This window comes from Harpia harpyja, chromosome 4 (genome assembly GCF_026419915.1).
Source record: "Harpia harpyja isolate bHarHar1 chromosome 4, bHarHar1 primary haplotype, whole genome shotgun sequence".
NCBI classification, from domain to species: Eukaryota; Metazoa; Chordata; class Aves; order Accipitriformes; family Accipitridae; genus Harpia; species Harpia harpyja.
The window spans coordinates 5,559,844-5,577,998 of record NC_068943.1 but is presented as its reverse complement, the minus strand read 5'-3'; the positions used below and the strand labels follow the sequence as shown (position 1 = coordinate 5,577,998).

Here is an 18,155-nt window from a genome sequence, read left to right as displayed (position 1 = left end):
AAGCCAGTACAGAATGAAGTGTACCAAAACTAGCCCAGGACCATTCTATCCAAATGTTTGTGACAGAAATTGCCTTAAGCACAGGGGTTGTTGACTCTGTAGGTTGTTTAGAGGCAGCTGAAACAGTGTAACAAAGTATCTGCTTGGTCCAGTTTCCACTTTGTGAAATACTGTTGATCTTGTATGAATGCTTGAATTTCGGTAAATACATCTGGAAAATGAACTGTTAAGGATTAGATACCAGTACTGTGAGAGAACTAGTAAGTCGGGTCAGTTATCTCAAGCACGGGTCCTGACTACAAAAATTGGGCCAGATCATATCCATCATCTTTCTTGTTTGTGGGTTTGGGGTTTTTTTAAGTATTTTTTATTTTAATTTCTCCTCACATTTAAGTTTTTCCCTGCACCTTGCTTTCTGTACTTTTTCTCAGAGCTTCAGGCTTAGAATTTTTTTTCTTTTCCCTTCTTTGGACTACCACTATGTGGAGAAAATTGTAGGACATTTGGTATTTCCCTGAAACAGCATCAACTTTGGCTGTCTGTAATGTAAGAGAGCAGCATTCGAATTGCTCTCCTAATGGTCCAGCTTTTATCGTCTTTCCTTCCTTTCAGTCTGAGTAAATGAGAACAAATAGAAACAGGAGGTGGGGTTGCTCCATGTGCCAGAGCCAGCATAGAACAATTTCGTGCTGTTGCGTCTACCTTTGTTAACGATCATTTTATCAAAGAAAAGGGCACCGAGTGAGTCGGCATGCCAGCCTGACAGGTAGGTCCGTTCAGAGAGTACCTGGAGGTCTCCTCTTGCCTGTCCCCACTGAACTTGTCAGGATTAATCCAAAAGCTTCTGTAGCATTTTCTCAACTCATGCAAGCTTGAAAAAGTCTACGCTCCCTTTCCACCTCTTTAAAAGCTGTCTGAATCACTAATCTTAGCTTTTCAGGTTCCTTAACTGATGGTTGCAGTACAGATTTTTTTAAGCAGTCAACCATTCTTGATCTTCCACAGCACTTAAGTACTGTTGCCCAAACAAAATATAGTAGAACAGCAGCTTTATTTGCAGCTATCAGAAAGTCACCTTTAGGAAGGAGTTGTAGGAATCTTAACTGTGGTACTGATATGGGAAGGGTCATAGTTTTATTTCAACCATTTTTCCTGAGTGTAACTCCAGTCATGCTTTATCAAAATGCTCAGCCATTGCGTTTGGTAAGAGGTGTACCTAATGTAGCGTAAAGAGCACCGCAAACAATAGCAGTGCTCTGCTTTGGCAGAACAAAGAGGTACCGAATCCACCCTAGACATCCAAGCAGAAGTGTTCAAAGTTGCACTCGGTAACAACAAAAACCAACTAGAAAACTCCCCACGCTTTGGACACAGTATTCCAGTGTTGTAGTTTCATGAGCTTATTTAAGCATAATAGTAACTAGCATTCGTGAGCATTGCTTTCAAAAATAGCTCATCTCCTGAAGCTCTGGCAAGTTCCCATCTAAACTCTCATCTGTTCTTATTGTTCTGAAGGTGAAACTACTTGCTTTTTGTTTGCAGCTCTAGGTTGTTCCTGAAAGATATTAATGCAGATAAATGTCTAGGCTCCTTCGCCTGGCTTTGTCTACGAGACCTCCCTGAGAATCCTGTGCAAAAGCTGTGTAAGAAAGTGACTTGTAGACTTTGTGTTTTCAACACGGGGTTTGTGTACTGCTGTGGCATTCTGTCGCTGCTTTTTCTTTGCAGAGACGTCAAAGTAATGCTGAGTGCGAGAGCTGGTATTCCCCGGCCCGGCATAGAGCAGTTGTTATTATGCCAAATGTTATCTGTTGTTCTCTACACATCTAGATCTTTCAGTCTCATGTACGGAGTACATGCGTGAGAGTAAGATGTGTTGCACAGTTGGAGTTTTTGATGAAATAAAGAATTAAGGAAGGTGAATTTCCTAATAACTCTGTGTATGCATGTACGTACTGGGTATGCAGCTGCCTCGGGCTCTTGAACTGGAGCTTTATTTTTGGTTTAGTGGTATCCGTAGGGGTGCACACATACACTGAGTTTTCCAAATACGATGAGGGTGGTATTAAAAATAATACAAAAGTCAAGTATTTGCCACTCCATGTTTTTCTCAACTTTGAAGTATTCTACTGTGCATCTCTGGGGAGCAGCCTTAGCCTTTGCTATTTAATCATTCAGTCCACTCTTATTTTGCTAATTTAGCCAGCTGTACTTACTTGTATGGGGCTTGGTCTCTTGCATTCAAAGAAATACATTTGTTGTTTTCCGAGAAACAGTAAACGGGATCTAAGCTTCTGTCTAGTAGAGGTCCTTTCCCTTTTTTGATTATCATGAAGATGTTTGTATTGCTTCAAGAAAGAACATCTCTCAGGACAGCTTAACATCTGTTGAGACTTCAGAGGTGTGGGCTCAATATTGGATAAAAGTCATGGGGTTCATCTCGCCCGATACTGGATATCTGTAGCAAAGTTTGTACGTAAATAATTGTCTGCAGCCTTATTGAGTGAAGGAAAACAGGTGTGTCTAGATGATGGTATATTTTGTCATAAGGAAGTGTTCGAGACCAAAGGAGACTACTATATGATTCGGTGCAGATAGATGAGAAATTGTTGGTATCTCAGGTGGCTCTTGGGATGGGATTGGCAGTTCAGTGGCTCACTGGATAGCCTTAGTAGTTCTATAATGCAACTACTCAGAACCACTTTGATTTCCTGGAATCTATTCTTTTCTTACTCCTAGAATGAACCAATAAGAAAAAAATAGTCCTTTCTGTAAAATTCAGCCAGCCCCCCTGCTGCCTCCTCATGTCAGCTCTCAAAGAGATTTCACTAACTCCTGAGGTGTTTCACATTGATGGGTAAATTACCTGCTATTTAATCCCCGTTCAAAGGTGTGATTTAGAAAACGCTCCTGTTTCTGGAGGGTGTAAACTACCTCCATCGATATCTCCTTTTGTCATCAAGTTAGATTTAGCCTCAGACTAACATACTATTAACAGGTACAATAACAAATTTGTGCCTCTTTGCCACTGCAGAATTAATTTTCCTCTTTCACAGGGAGCCTCGTTCAGGAGACATTACCCACTGCTGTAGCCCTGAAGCCATAAATTTGGTTTGCTTTTAGTTGAGGGAAAGGTTTCTACAGCATCTTTTCTGATGCTGAAGAGATGTGAGGAATGGAGACCCATTCAGGACATGAAAGCTGTGTGTTTCGTATCTTTGACTCCAAAACGCTAAGCTCAGTAACAGTATGGTTATTCCAGTCGAAATCTGGGTTTTTCTCTTGAGTTTTAGAACACTTTTCTCTATTGGAGCATTTGCTTTTCTAAGGCGATGTCTTGTTCATTCACAGTCCGTGAGGCCCAAATGTTTGGTCTCTACGTTTGTTAGGAGTTCACAGATGTTGCTCGCAGAATTGACTCTGATCTTTCTAATTACCTGCTAGAGAAGAAAGCAGATAGCCTCTCAGCAATTCCGAGCCTATTTAGAAAATCAGCCTGGGATGATGTTCTCCGAGTGCTCTGGCAAGGCTGGAGTTAGTGTGAAATTCACCTCCTTGGTTTGGAGACAAGGAACGGCAATTTCTGCTCTGGGGAGACTGTTTATATAATCTCTGTGAGATCTTCTCCTATCATTCTGGTTCAGACCAGTGATATAATTTTCTCTCTTATGTTTTCAAGAAGGTAAGGTAGGACCTAGTATGCTCAAGTCAGTTTTGATTTTTATGATTTTGCTTTCTCGCTCCAGAGGCTGCCCCTGACCTCACTTCAGGTGCAGGGAATTTTTGCAGCTGCTAAACCGTGAAATCAAAATGTCTTTTGAGTTCAGTATTGGTATCACTCTTGGTTTAAGAATAACTTAAGCCAATATAGCACTAGGCGCACACAAGTATTTGTACTGGAGTTTCACTTACTTAGCAATAGATACTGAAAATTTAACAGTAAGCAGTGAATGCCTTAAGGTTGGTTGGGTTTTTTTGGAGGATGCGGTATTGTGTGTTGCTGCTAGCAGAGGAGGTTCAAAGCTCTCCTGAGGCACCAGATGAGCAATACTGGTTGCTGGAATGGAATTTTGGAGTTTTCTTCCAGAAAAGTGGGAAGGATGCATGTTGGCAGACGCTCCCTAGGGGACCATTACCCAGGGGGAAATAGCGCAGTACTCCCCAGTTAGTGGTGGCTGACGGGGATTTAGTCAACTTTGCTCAGAAGGTCGCTACTTGTCTCTTATTTTGCCAACCCCATTACCACTGCTTGCTGCCTTTTGCAGATGGCCAGTGTCTTTTGAGGGTGGGGAAGGAGGAAAAAAAGGAAAGGGATATTTCTTTAACTTACTATTTCTGCATTAAATGTGTGACTGCTTTTTTCCTAAGTAGCAACAAAAAGTTATATTTTAAATATATCTGAAGTACAGTTTTTCATGTAATATGTGCTCTTTAACAAAACGTTGTTCCTTAATAACCACACGGTCCTATCGTGCGGTGATAGGATTTGATGTAAATGAATTTAAAGGTTTAATATTCAGTTCATATACTATCTGAAAAACTAATGCTAATCTTCCAACCAAAAAAGCTTGAAATAAAATTCACGTTTTGGATTCAGAGCAGTGAAAAATATGATCATAACACAGGATCTTGACTCGGGGAAGCTAACCTTGCCTGAATTACTTGAAGTAAAATTGTGCAACATCACCATTTTAAAATATCTGAGAATAAAATGCCAAGAGACATTTTTACTGCAGAGTTTTGTCCATTTAGGAGTTTGTATTCCTGGAAAAAAAACAAACCACCACCACCACCCCCCCCAAACTGCTAATTTTTGTCAATAGCATGAAGAAGCGTGTGGATGTAGTGGTTATATTTCACCAGTTCTGTGCTCCAGCTGAAGTTTCTTCTGGCCAGTAGATGGAGACGATACAATTGAGTATTAGAAGGCCATAGCTTGTACTGGGGAAGTTTGCTACTTCATGGTCTCTATTTTGGGGGGAGGGTGTTTCCAGAGCGGGTAGTTCGTTTCAAGAGAAAAAAAGGATATGAAATCTGAGAAGATGGAGTCTTCATTTGCCCTTATTGCTATTAAAATCTTGTCATGTAATATTTATTACCCTTGGGGGAAACAAACAAACAAACAAACCCACAATGCAAACAAACTACATATAAAATGACCTAGCCCGAACCTCCAAGTTGCTGGAATTGGACTCCTCTCATCACTCTTATGCCTGAGCATAAAACAACTGTGAGTAGTTGCCCACTCTAACATCTGTTTTCTAAATAAACACTGAATAATGTTTTACAGGTCTTAACATAACTGCAGTAGATAATTTTATCCTGCTTCTTTTTTCAGCCACCTTGTCTGTAGCGTTTGGTTTGCTGGAATCCAAGTCCCTAGAAGCCAGAGAAAAGACAGTCTGGTTTCAGTTGGTACGTTTTATAGGTCTATATTTATTCGTTGACACAGCTGCCAATGTTTTTCCTTATGAAAAGGACAATGAAAATTTAAACAACTCTAAAAAAATTAATTTCTTGACAACAGATCACCTGGACTTTGTCTCTAAACCGTGAGACTTGGACACCTAAATATTTTCTCTTGTCCTTATGCTGAAATACCATCCCTAACTTCAAAAACACAAGCAAGCTTCCATCAGATCATCTAAAAAAGAATCGTAATTCATTTTCCCCAAAATCCTAAACTTCTCTGGTACTGCTGTAATTATGGTGGAAGAGAATGATCGCTTTGGTTGCAAAAAGGGCAACGCTGAATGACTTAAGGCTGGTTTTCCTTGTAAGAATTCCTCTTCCTTCCTAAGGAGGGAGTTGAGCAGCAGGTGCTGCAGTTGCCGCTGCCAGGGCTGGTCTGTGTAAACGTCTGTGCACCTCTGCGTTGACTTTGCATGTGGTCCTGATGCCAGTGCCAGAAAAGGGATATAGCAGAACTGGAAAGGTTGAGGAAGAGGTGAGAAGTTTGAGAAGTTTAAGAAGTATGCAGTGCAGCCATCTGAGGTGAAACTATAGAGGTTAGGGTTCTTCAGATTGGAAAAAGGTGACAACTCCAAGACAAGTAGGACACATCTACACAAGTTGTGAATGTAGGGGAGTAGGTGAATAGGGAACAATTCGCTGTTTCTCAGAACACGGGGCCAAATGCTACCCAGATGAAGTATTAGACAGGATGTTTTAAATCGCCAAGAAATATTTTTTCATACACTGCAATTAAAGCACGAAACTAATTTCTGATGGATGCGTCTGGAAGTCAAAAAAAGAATTGGACCAATTATTTATGGGTAGGTATGTGAATGGTTAATAAGCAAGGTGCTGCTGAGGAAACTACTTGCTCAAGAAGTCCATAAATCGTTGGCTGTCAGAAGTGGGAGGGTAGGCTAGGGAAAGGATCACTCTACATTTGTTCCATTTCTTGTATTCTTTCCCTCAGGCTCCCTTACTGTATCTCCTGTTAGACACCCGGTTCTCTGATCAGGCTTCACGTGGCCATTTGTACACATCCTTCATTACAGCACTCCTCGCTTTTTCCCTCCCTGGTTTTGTTTATACAGATCAGAATCTCTTCACTGTGTTTGCATGGGGCTTTGTGAGATACAAATAATTCTTCACCCAGGTCGTACAGGATCGACTAGAACAGGAATCACTTCGTATAAAACATATCTCCGTGCTAATATTCATGTAGACACTTGCTCTGGGGCCTGAGAAGGAAAAAACGTTTTCCGATCTTGACGCTGTTGAGCGTTACGTGGATTCTAAATAAAAGACAAAGGAGCAACATAGAGTCAAATAAAACCATAATAAAATGTTCTATCCTTTTTTCTCTGCACCATTTTGAAGGAGCTAATGGATTTTTCATGTATTCAAATGTGGCAAATCTGAAATGCTGAGTGTTAGTAACTTAGGATCAAAGTGCAGTAGAAAGTAAGGCACGCGGTGAGATTCTCTGGCTTTCCCTAGTAGAAGATTAAACCATTTTAATATTCAGGCAGTTTTATGAGAACTGCAGCTCCTTTGTTACTGATCTGCCTCTTTAGGAGGAGAGATTACAGCAGGAAATGGGGATTAAGGTTTCCTCCCCAGTGCCAGAGGGAGATACGGCATAGTACAGATGTGCAATACCCGCTGTTGTCAACAACTCCAGAGAGGCTGTGGAGGCAATAAACTAAACAGGCGGTGGCGAAGCAATTGGAAATAGCAAAGAAAAGAACGCATTTTTGAATTTAAAAGCATGAAAGGATAGGCTGCTTTATTATAAAGAACTGGTTAAATTTAGTACAGACTGTTATTAAAACTCCTGGTGCTTTAAAACATTTCCTGGGAACTATTCTGGTTAAGCCTGTCCTATTTCAGCAGAGTGAATTCAATCCAGTTATATATTAAGCTCATGTTCATTTTGAAATCTAATATTTAAAAAATAAGATTATTTTTCTTTTTTTTTTCTTTTTGGTTCTATTGCAAATAGCAAATGATCACTACAGAAAATTAAGGTATTTTTAAAGGATAAATGTATCCTAAAGATCATTGATAAACCCGGAACGATTGCTTCCTGTGTTTCATTGTCAGAGCAAACAGCGAATCTCACATTTAAAATATTTATTAAGTGGAAAACTACAATAAACTGAAAGACTATGGAACACCATAATGCTGAAGGAAATGCAGACTTACATGACATGCAGACTGCTAACTGAGGAAACAGGAAAAAATACTAGTAACAACAGGCATAAGGGAATTTTTTTTCTCTTTAGTAGTGTGGGAAAATTATCTAATTGGAAGCAGTGGTAATGAATTATGAATGATTATATTAGGTGGAAAAAAAGTAGGCATGGGAAAAACTCCTACCACTTTCGCCTGTACCCTGCATCTCAGAAAATTAAGAGAGTGTAAACAAAAGCTGTTCCCTGTCTATCTTTCAGCATCAGAACCTAGGAAACAGGACAGCATTCATCACTCACACTTGAAACTCCCAGGCAGAGCCCAAGTTTCTACGGACACAGAACAGGTTAAATAGGATCTTTGACAGTGATAGACCAGCTAGCACATTTGCATGGGGAAGAACATGACCAACAGTTCTGCATATCATGGTCGGCAAGTTGACGGGAGCTGATGGGAGAAAAAGCGTACACTTAATCTACCTGACCTTTAAGGAAAATTTTCCTTCCTGATTTGAAAGGAGACAACAGCAGAAAGTAGACTATGTCATCGTAGATGATTTCTCTCGTCAGTAAAATGGAAACTATGCTTCATATTTTTTCAGTCTAAATTCTTCTTACAGCAGTTATTTTGTTTTCATTCATTGGAATTCTATTTCTGAGAAAAATAACTGCAGTGGATAAAAGATAATAAGCAGGAAAATAAATGCTTTTCAACTCTCTAATCATTTGATTATTTGATTTTATTAAACATAAATTATGCAGATCTTGCTAAGCTTTCTATAGTGAAATATTATTTCTGTAAATTATTTAATACCTTTCACTTTCTGAATGGAAAGTTTCACAGATCCCTTTTGAAGAAGGAATTTCATTAATGATATTAAACCCCGATAGAAAATAGATGTTCTTGTTTCTGTTCACTCTGCTATGTTTCTCATATGGGAAGCAAATAAATTACCACCCTTAGAAGACCTGGCTTCTGGTCTGACATTTAGGGATGGGCTAATTTCAGAGGCAAATAGCAAAATCATATGCTGAATTGATGTTTGCTTTGACAGGTTTTACAGTTGCTCCCTCCAGCCAGATTTAGATGTTCTAAAAATTAAAACACAAGAATACGACAATGGAGAAGACAGTAATTAAGCCACCTGTTTTAACTAGCCGTTGTAAAAATAAAATGTCTATCATCCAGCATGAAGTTAGAAAGGACCCATGGGAGATCCTGAATGTGACAGACCACTAGATAAGGTTTCCCCCCCCACCGCCTTAAAGTGGAGATTATCCCAGAAGGATTTATTCAGACACGCTGATGTGTTCTAGATGTATTCCCTTGCAGGAGGTCACAGCAAAAATATTGGGGGGGTGGGGGGAGAGGAGAGCAAGGAGGTTATTATTTTCATGGGAATCTTTAAGTCTGATAATGCTAAAAGCCGTGTTTCATGTTCCATATTTTTCTCATTTTCATATTTGCAAGGGGACCCTTTTCAGCTGTGTTTGCTCACAGCGTAAGATCTGAGGGGCTGCAGAAACGGCATTTTTTTCTGTTTTAGAACCATATTTGCTTATATCAGTCCAGTACTTAAATGGTTCTTCTGCATCATAGTGTTAAATGGTCTCAAAATCATTTAATGAATTTAGTTGCACTGTTCTCCTGGAAACTATTGCCTTTTTTCTTTTTTTAACAGATAAACATTTTCCTCTGTCCAAAATGACAAATGCACTGGAAGAGAATGAGCTATGGTACTGGGAGTTCTACCCTAAACTCTGAATTCTAAGGGCACATTTCTATTTCAAACAACATATTTGGTTTTCTTCTCAAAAGTAGTATTGAAAGATTAACATGGTTGGTTGGTTGTTTTCTAAAAGCTGCATTCAGATGATGAGCTTTCATTCCTGCCCAACACACTGCATCTTGCATGGCAGGCTCAATGGCACTTGATGAAGGCGGCAGCTCTTTTTTAGTATTATTTTTATTTGTTACTCCACATATCAAATCTTTTCATATCTGCAAATATTTTCTCTTTCCATTATCACTTCTTTCTCCTCACCATGACGGAAGAGGTACATTGTTTCTGGTGGAAATACTGGCATATAATACATATTTTGTCCTGGTATTCAGTGTTCTTTTTCCCTTCTTTTGGGAGAAAAGGTGAAAATGGATTGTAGGAGCGGAAAACTGAATATGAATAGCAGAAGGATGTTTGATTTATTTTTTTTCATACAAACCTCTGTATTTTTCTTTGTCTTCTATTTTCTTGAAGGTTCTGATATCTGTAATTTGATAAGTGCTGATTTTATAGATAATTATAATAAATTATTATTAATGTTTTCATTTACATTGCAGTAGTTGACAATTTTGTCCATTAATGAATACTTTGGAATCCTCAGTGTTATTTAAAAAAATGAGCGTTTTTTTTCTCCTTTGATTTGCAGGAGGGAAAAAGCAAGCATGAAGCAAGTATAAGCCAATGCAATCTATGTAGTTTTGAGGAGTATAAATTGTTCATGAATTTCACAGGAACTTTTTAGCTCTGAAGCTTCAGGGATGATTCATCTCTTAACTATTGCACTGGTGATCATCTCAGCGCAGATATGCAGCTACTGTAACAAATCCATTAATCCCGAAACAAGCAAATACGTTGGGCAATACAAGGCAAATATGATGACATGTAACAGGAGTGATGTTGCATGGCATTAGTACTGAGGTTGGGGAGAGGGTCTTGTTCTAACAGCTTGATACGCAAAAGCTCTCTTTATACGAATTCTTAAGGACTTGGGAAACTTTTGCATATACCATTAAAAGGCTCTCTTTTAATTCATGATATTATACACTTTGAGCAGGCAGTAAACAAAATCTGTTAATTAGCTGGGTCTAAGCGCTTAAATGGCTTCTTTTCAATGGTTGAGTATTTCTTTCACATGGAAATCCTGAGGTTTGAGAATGGAAATGGACTCCTTTGCAGGCTGACTAAATATTTATTTGGTTTTTTTCTTTGGTTTTTCCCTCAAAAGTTAAGACATGGTCTACTGCTAGTATTATACGCTACTATGAAAATTGTTAATTACCGTACCACAGCTTCTAGCTATAGTTTGACATTGCATTCTGATGTAGAAGCAAGGAAGACTTACTAGCTCAACTTTAGTAACCTTACCAGAAGAGCTAGTGGTATGATAATCTTAACAACTGATGACTGCAATAATATTTTGAGAAGACATGGATAAAAATGTATTGCAAACAAAAGCCACTGAAATGGTGGGAAGCATGTATGCTACAAAATGTGTAATAAAAATAATGGTGAAATGATCCTGAAAGAACTGGATGGGTAATTCTGTCATGCTCTTGCACTGAAATTAGCGAAAAACAGATGAGTTAACACAAGTTAACATAAAGACATATGAGAGAGAGCCTAAAACTGACTAGTCAAATGCCGTAGGTTTGCAAGATTGAGCCCCGAACCACATTTATACAAGAACACACTGATAAATCTAGCACGAAAGTATTTGCTGAAACAGTCTTTGAAACAAAATTTCAGGCTCCAGGGAAAACATCTGTGGAACGTTTTATGAAAAAGAATTACTAGACAAAAGACATAGCTGAAATACACAGATTTCGATGAGGGCAGCATCTTAGCTTCTCACCTTAATAAAACACAGAAAAACATTTGAACTCAACACATATTTTAAAGTAGTTTACAAAAGAGGCATGGATTTTCATGCCAGAAGGACCACCGAAGAATCTAGTTTGATCTTAGCATAAACCAAAGAACTTAGTCCGCGTACTTGTGTTTTGAGTCCAATAATTTAGTTTGACAAAGCACACAGATAGGCAAACGAGTTACCATGTGGCAGGTGAAAATGTGAATTTGCAGGTACTCTGCCATAACTGCCTGCCTGCACGCATACCTTCTAGAAACTCACAACAAATATGAGACAATATGTCAATGAAAAAATAACTGCAAATCATCCCAGTGTACGAGAGTTGTAAAAAGTGAAGGCTTTCCAGAGATCATATTTGCATTCCATCATAGCTGTTGCTATTTTTTTCCTAACAGGGAAAAAGGCAGAAGGTACAGAGAGGCAGTCTCTCAAGACCGCAGAACCCTTTTAACATTTTTCTCTCCTTCCCTTCCTTTCCCTTGGGTTCTCTCTTACCAGGTAAGGCAGAAATGAATGATCATGCCAGCTCAGTCTTGCTTAATCTGAAATCCAGTTCCAGCTCTTCTCTTCTTTGTCAGCGGATGCAGACAAAGCGTACCTGTTTTCTTTCAGAAACATGAACTAACTAGAACCATTTTTCTTATTTCAGCGACGTTTCAAAAACAAATGCTGTTTCTCTCAAATTCTCCTGTTTGTTTGATGTCCCAACAAATTCCACATCTCATTCAACAGGGAAGAAATGTAACCCTACGTAATACAGGAAACTAACAGCAGTGATGAGTGCTTTTCTTGCAATCACATCAGAAGAGTGCAAGTTGCTGCCACGTGTAATTTACAAGAGAGAAATCCATTTTAGAGAAAAATTGCTGCTTAACAATTGTAGAGAGCATCAACATGGATGGGTGAAGGATGACTTTATGACCGACTAGATAAACATCAAGAGACAGTAAAGAAGTCTTTTTAGATGTCAGTCCCTAGTTGTCCTTGATACCTCCAGAAGACTCAAGAATCAAAGTGTCAACTAAATAAACACATGCAGGCTTGTCCGTGGCTCCTGGAGAAACGACCAACATATACCGCCTTTGATGCTTCAGTAAGTATACCATTCAAGACAGTACTTCACTGTTGCTTTTCGGAGCTCAGTAATAAATGATCAGTAGATGCAGGGCAACCTGTTACGTCTCTTCAGTACTGAAAAATGTTTCAAGGTCACTCAAACTTGGAAGGCATTTAAGATGACCTCACTCCTTTGATGTGGATTACAACAACTCTTTTGTTAGGTGTGAATGAGGCATTAGTGATCTGGAAGTGTACATAAAAAGCACCAGGAAATTCTAAATGCTACAATTGACCCTTGCAGTGCTGCTCTCACCCTAACTGCACCTTAAGTAAGAGTTAAAGCTACTGACAAAATAAGTATTTGGAAAAAGGCGATCTTTTTTATTATGTCAATGTTTTTAACCACAGTTCATATGGTCAGGCAGTTGGACTAGATGGTCCTTGTAGGTCCCTTTCAACTGAAATACTCTATTCTAATTCTATATTGTCAGAATGAGAACATAATCTTTCTTCCTGATCTTCTACGGACAGACCACGCATTTTGTGTGGAAAAAGTCTGGGGGAAAATAACAATAATTACTATCTTATCAAGCATTGACAGCTAAAGGCAGTTTCCAGCCTTTCAGTCAGTAACCTATGTACTTCGGTTAAGGTTTCAGGGCTGACCAAAGCAATGAAGTTCTCTTGATCTCACAAGGTTGGTTGGCATATGCTTTGAGGTATTTGTAGTGAGGTGTTTGTGCATAGAGGCATCGCTGTTGACAGCAGAGGAATTTGTCTTTTGGGGATTAAGCAAGGCTAAGGCTTAGATGAAAAATATATTTATAGCATTCACATATCCTTTCTCTTTCCTCCAGTGATTAAAAACTAGGGATAGTAGTTGGGCTCCTCAAATGGTCTTTCAATGCTAGGTGCTAAGAAGGGTTACTCTATAAATACACATCTCGTTACTCCTGGGTGACCTCCTGCGTCACTGAGAGAACTTCAAAGACCTGAAGTGTCTCCCCTGCATCACTCATTTGTGTGCACCACCCAGTCTCCTTCCTGAAAAACATTGGGTAAAAGGCTGGAAAAGGCTCAAAGAGATGCACACCCTAACACCTAAGTTATGCAAGTGGGATAGTGGTGTTTCAAGAGCTGCTGTATGCAGACAGCTATGCTGGTCCTAGGTGTGATGGCCTTTTTGCTATAGTTCCGAATCTTCTCTGAGGGAATGAACGTACAGGGTCTCTGGAAAAGGCATGCCCCCAGCCCCAGCCCTTGCCTGGTGGTCTGTTTTCTAGTCACATACCAGAGTGGGGACTGTTTTGAGAGACAGCCCTTGAAGCCCAGATTGCCACTACTTGTTAAATTTTACAGTGCTGTGATCTGTGGTTGTCCACGTAGTAACCATAAATGTGAACAGACCACCCGTACACCTAGTCCTTCGGTTTCTCTGGCATCTCAGGCAAGCCCTTGGGAGGGAGCGTGGAGGGATGCCTCTTGGTAAATCAAGCATTGATCCGCTCTCCGTTGATTCCTGAGGCCTCCTCCTAAAGCAGAAAAGAGCTGGGGTATTAATGGGTTTGCACAGACCCCCTGAAGCCATGTCCTGGTTCCTCCTCAACGAGCCACCCAATTTAACAGCCTCTCAGCCCCCGGGGCACCGAACCAACTCCCTCTCCAAGGGCAGCCCGGGACAGCCGCCCCGCGGGTTGCCCGTGCCCCCCTCAGGGCACCTACGTCGGACAGTCCCCAAAATCCACAGAAAGGGGACAACGATCGCCCAGGGCCTCTGCTTCCCCCCCCTCCTTGCCCCGCGGCAGCAGCTGGAGGCGGGAAGGCAGGCCCCGCCATCCTCTGCCCCCTCAGCGGCGGGTCCGCAGCCTGCTTGAACCCTTCCCTCACGCCGCCGGCCACCTGGGCGGGCGCTGCTCGCCCCTTCTGGTGCCCGGGAGGAGGAGAAGGAGAAGGAGAAGGGTATCGGGAAGCCCCCCCCCCCCCGGCGCCGCAGGGCGGCGGTCGCTGCTTCTTCTCCCCCGACGGGCCGCCGGCGTACCTGCAACCGGGCGGCACCGCCGAGGCGGGAAGCCCGCTCCCTGCGCCGCCGAGCAGCGCCGAGCCGAGCGGCCATGGCGAGCCGCCGCCGCCGCCTGTGAACGCTGGAGGGGGCTCTCGGCCGCCTCCTCCCGCCGGCGGCTCCCCCTCCGGGAGGGGGCAGGGTTAGGGGAGGTGCAGCCGCGGCAGCGCGGCGTCCAGTTCCCGCTCCCCCGGTCTGCAGGCGGCAGCAGGACCCCCTCCGCTCTTCCCCTCCCCGTCCCCCCCCCCCTCCCTCAGTCGCCGCCTGCCCCCTTTCTCCTCAGCGCCCAGCCCGGTGGGTTCCCCCCGCTGCAAAGCCGGACATGGCGACCCTGCTCCTGCGAGCCCCCCGCTGTCCTCCTCCTCCTCCTCCCCCCGCCGCCGCCACCACCACTCCTGCCGCCGCCTTCTCCTTCTCCTCCCCGCGGAGCTTTTAATGGCTCGGACCTCCGGCGGCCAAGCGCGACTGCCCCTGCAACCAGCCGCAGCGAGGAGAGCCGGCGGGAGCCCCCCCCGCAGCCCCAGCCCCGCGCACGGTAAGGGCGGCACGCCGAACAATGGGGCCGGGCGGGAGCGGGAGCGGCTGGGCGCCCGCCCCGGCCGGGCATCCGCGGCGAGGGCTGCGGGGCAGGCGGCGGGACCCGCCCGCGGGGCGGCGAGGGGCGTGAGGGAGCCGGCGGCCGGGACCGACGCCCGCGTCGCTCCCCCCCACCCTCCTCCGCGGGCGGTGACAGCCGCGGGGCCGCGCTGCCCGGGGCCGCTTAATCCCGTTACCGCGGGTAATCCGCGGGGGGAGGCACCGCGCTCCAGCGGCGCCCAGGCCGCCTTCCCTCCCCCGCTTCCCCCAGGCCACCGCGGCCGGGCGCAGTTCGGGCGGCCGCTCGACTTGGTGCCTTTTGTTTCGCCCCCCACTCCCCCCCGGGCTGGGACCCGGACCCGGACCCGAAGGCGGGGTGTCCTCCCGGCGGGACGCCCCGGGCGTCCCTGCGGCGAGGCGGGAGCCCTGAGAGGGACGCTGGGGGACGGGCGGAGTTGGAGGGACGGACGTCCCCGTTGGCCCGGGGAAAGGTTTAGCCCGGGCAGGCAGCCGGCGGGGAGGTGCCGCTCCGGGGCGGGTGGGGGGGGGGGGGGAACGACACGGACGTGCGAGGGCAGCGCTCCTCCTTCCCCGCCTCGGCCCCAGGGAGGCTCGGGGAGGACGGGACGGCCCAGCCCGGCAGGCGGTGGTGGTGGTGGTGGGCTCGGGCTCCCGGCTCGCCCCCCCCGCCCAGCGCCGGCTTCCCTGAGGGGCGGTGAGGGCGGCAGCCCGGTGGTCCCTCCGCCTTCACGCCCCAGGGGTGCGCCGAGGTGGCTCCGGCCTGGTTCCCTCGACGCCTCCGCCATCGCCTCGCCCGAGCTGGAAAGTTCGCCGCTTTCGAAACCGAGTCTTTCCCGCTCTTCGGTACGGTCGGCTTCGAACGGGCGTGAAACGCTGGGGAAAGTTTTGAGCAAACAGAAGTTTATTTTCAGAGTGGGAGCTCATGTGTAGTAGGCCTTATCTTTTGTGATTCAGCTGCTTTTCTTTTTTTTTTTTTTTTTAAAGCAGACGCAAACTCTGTGGAGCTTTTTTTAAAGTTGCTAGATTTGCTTGATTGCTGGCAAGAAATAAATGAAACGTGTAGCGTATCTTTTTCGGTCACAGCCTTCTTACCAGGGTTTCCTTCAAAGAGATTTGTCCCTGGAGGGTAGTAAGATGATTGCTCTAAAGGAACAGTATCACTCAGCTGTTTTATTATTCGTATCTCTCAGATACTTTGACTCTTGCTCCTTGTGTTGCTTCCAATATGTGTTTACAGCAAGCAGCTGATGTTGGAATCAAGCCAACAAAAGCAAAATTCTGAAGGAGTCCAGTTAAGAAAAGCCCCAAACTTTCCCTTGAACTAAGATATCCCCTTCCCCTACTTACGGATGTTTATGTGAGAACTGCGCTATCTAGCTAATTAGCGGGTCTGAGCCTTTTTAGAAATGGTCCCGCGTACCAAGAAAGTAGAAAATCCTCTTAGCTATGCCTCACATGTCCGACCTGACGGGGTCTCGAAACTCAGCGCTGGGAGCTGTGCGTGCTTGTGCCCGCCGTGTTGCATCCTGGGGCTTGTAGTCACCTCGACGTGCACCTCGCTGCTAAGCTCGGTGTGTGTAAGGACCAGGCTGCTACTGAGGCCAGGTGAGAGTTTGCCTTCCCTCTTTGCCCTGGCTTTCCCCGGTGTCAGAAGTGTCCAGTCCAGTGCTGAGCCAAGTGTCGCAACTCTGTGGCTTGGGGATCCCCCTTAATGTTTTTGCTTTCTCATCCAGAGCTTCGTTCTCTTAGGTATGGTTTTGTTCTAGGATTGGGTAGAGTCTCTTTTCTTTCCTTTGCTGACAGCAAAGATGAGGGGTTATATGTAATACACTGAATTACGATGGCTATTTTTGAAAGCTCAGACATGCTATATCAGCCCAAACACACTGTAAATTCTTTTATCCCCACAGACCTTAAGTTCAAGTGTAACCTGTGGAAGGGAACGTTGGTAGTAGGGCCAACTGTTGTCATCAGGGGAAGGGGCTAGAAAGCTGTATTTCTCTGGTTGTTTTTTGCAATATCTTGTGTATAGCCAATTAAATTGTGGGCTTTTTTCTTCTGCAGTCTGTTTTCTTGAACGAACCGAATAAACTAGGAAAGTGGGCAGAATGTTTAACAGACAGTAACATGGCACTTCAAAATGTCAAAAGTTGGTAAGAGATTGAATGTGTGATACCAAAGCCTGACGTTTATTTAATGGCTGGACTTCAAATTGGAAATTTTTTTTTTTCTCCCCCCCCCCCCCCCCCAGGTTGGCACAGTTCATTAGTCATTTTGTAATCAATATCTTAAAGCGTGCTACTTGTAACCAAACTTTTTGAAAGAAAATTGTGGATGATAAATGACCAAAGGGGAAACACCACTCAAATGTGATGGTTTGAAAAAGAAAAGAGAAAGACTTGCTTTAGGAGATGTATTTCAGCATTAAAATTCAGATGGAGAATTCTGAATTTATAGAGCTATTCAGTCAATTTTCCCTGCTGATTTTAGATTAATTTGACATAGGGAAAAAATCCAAACTTCCACTTAAGAAATTCATATATGATGAAAATTAGCAGCTCTTTTTAAAAAAATATAAAAATTCTTGACACTGATGAATATGAGGCTGCCAGTGCTGGCAGCTTTTTGGATTATGTATGCTTCGTGATGGAGCTATGCAAAAGAAATGCTTCTCTGGTTTGAAATATCTTTGCATTAAGTCTTTGGCTTGCTCTTGGGCACGGATTTCTGAAAGGGACTGACTGGTGCAGTGACTCCCAAACTGGGATCTGTTAGGGTATGAAGCTGGGGAAGATAGTCCATGGGACCATATTGTTTTCACAGTGCTGGCAGTGACAAGTTGGCTGGTGGGCAGAGAAATTTCAGGGCTGCCAGTGGGCTAAAGAATCACATGCATGTCGCCAACTGAGTGTGTCCCCTCGGGTTTTGCAGGGTGGAAAACTGTGCAGAGAATGATGTTATGTCTTCTCCGGCTGTTAATGGTTGTCCGTCCCTCTTTCCTGAGACTGGAATTTGAAGTGCAGGTCAGTGCTCTGACCTCATCCTCCCCTCTGCTTCACTTGGGGGAATGCAGATCTGCGTTTTGCTGACTGCAGTGGAGATCTGGATGCAGAACTTTGGTGGAGTTGACTCGACTCATC

General features: G+C 43.9%; 1 protein-coding gene across 7 annotated transcripts in view; it reads left to right on the top strand.

Annotated features, from left to right (window-relative positions):
* The first annotated feature begins 14,668 nt into the window (after positions 1–14,668).
* The window catches only part of FARP1 (FERM, ARH/RhoGEF and pleckstrin domain protein 1), a 211,094-nt gene continuing 207,607 nt past the window's right edge, over positions 14,669–18,155 (top strand). For all 7 annotated transcript variants that reach the window (XM_052785743.1, XM_052785742.1, XM_052785741.1 and 4 more), the window contains exon 1: positions 14,669–14,953. The gene's annotated coding sequence lies outside the window, so the exon portion shown is untranslated. The remainder of the gene's footprint in view (positions 14,954–18,155) is intronic.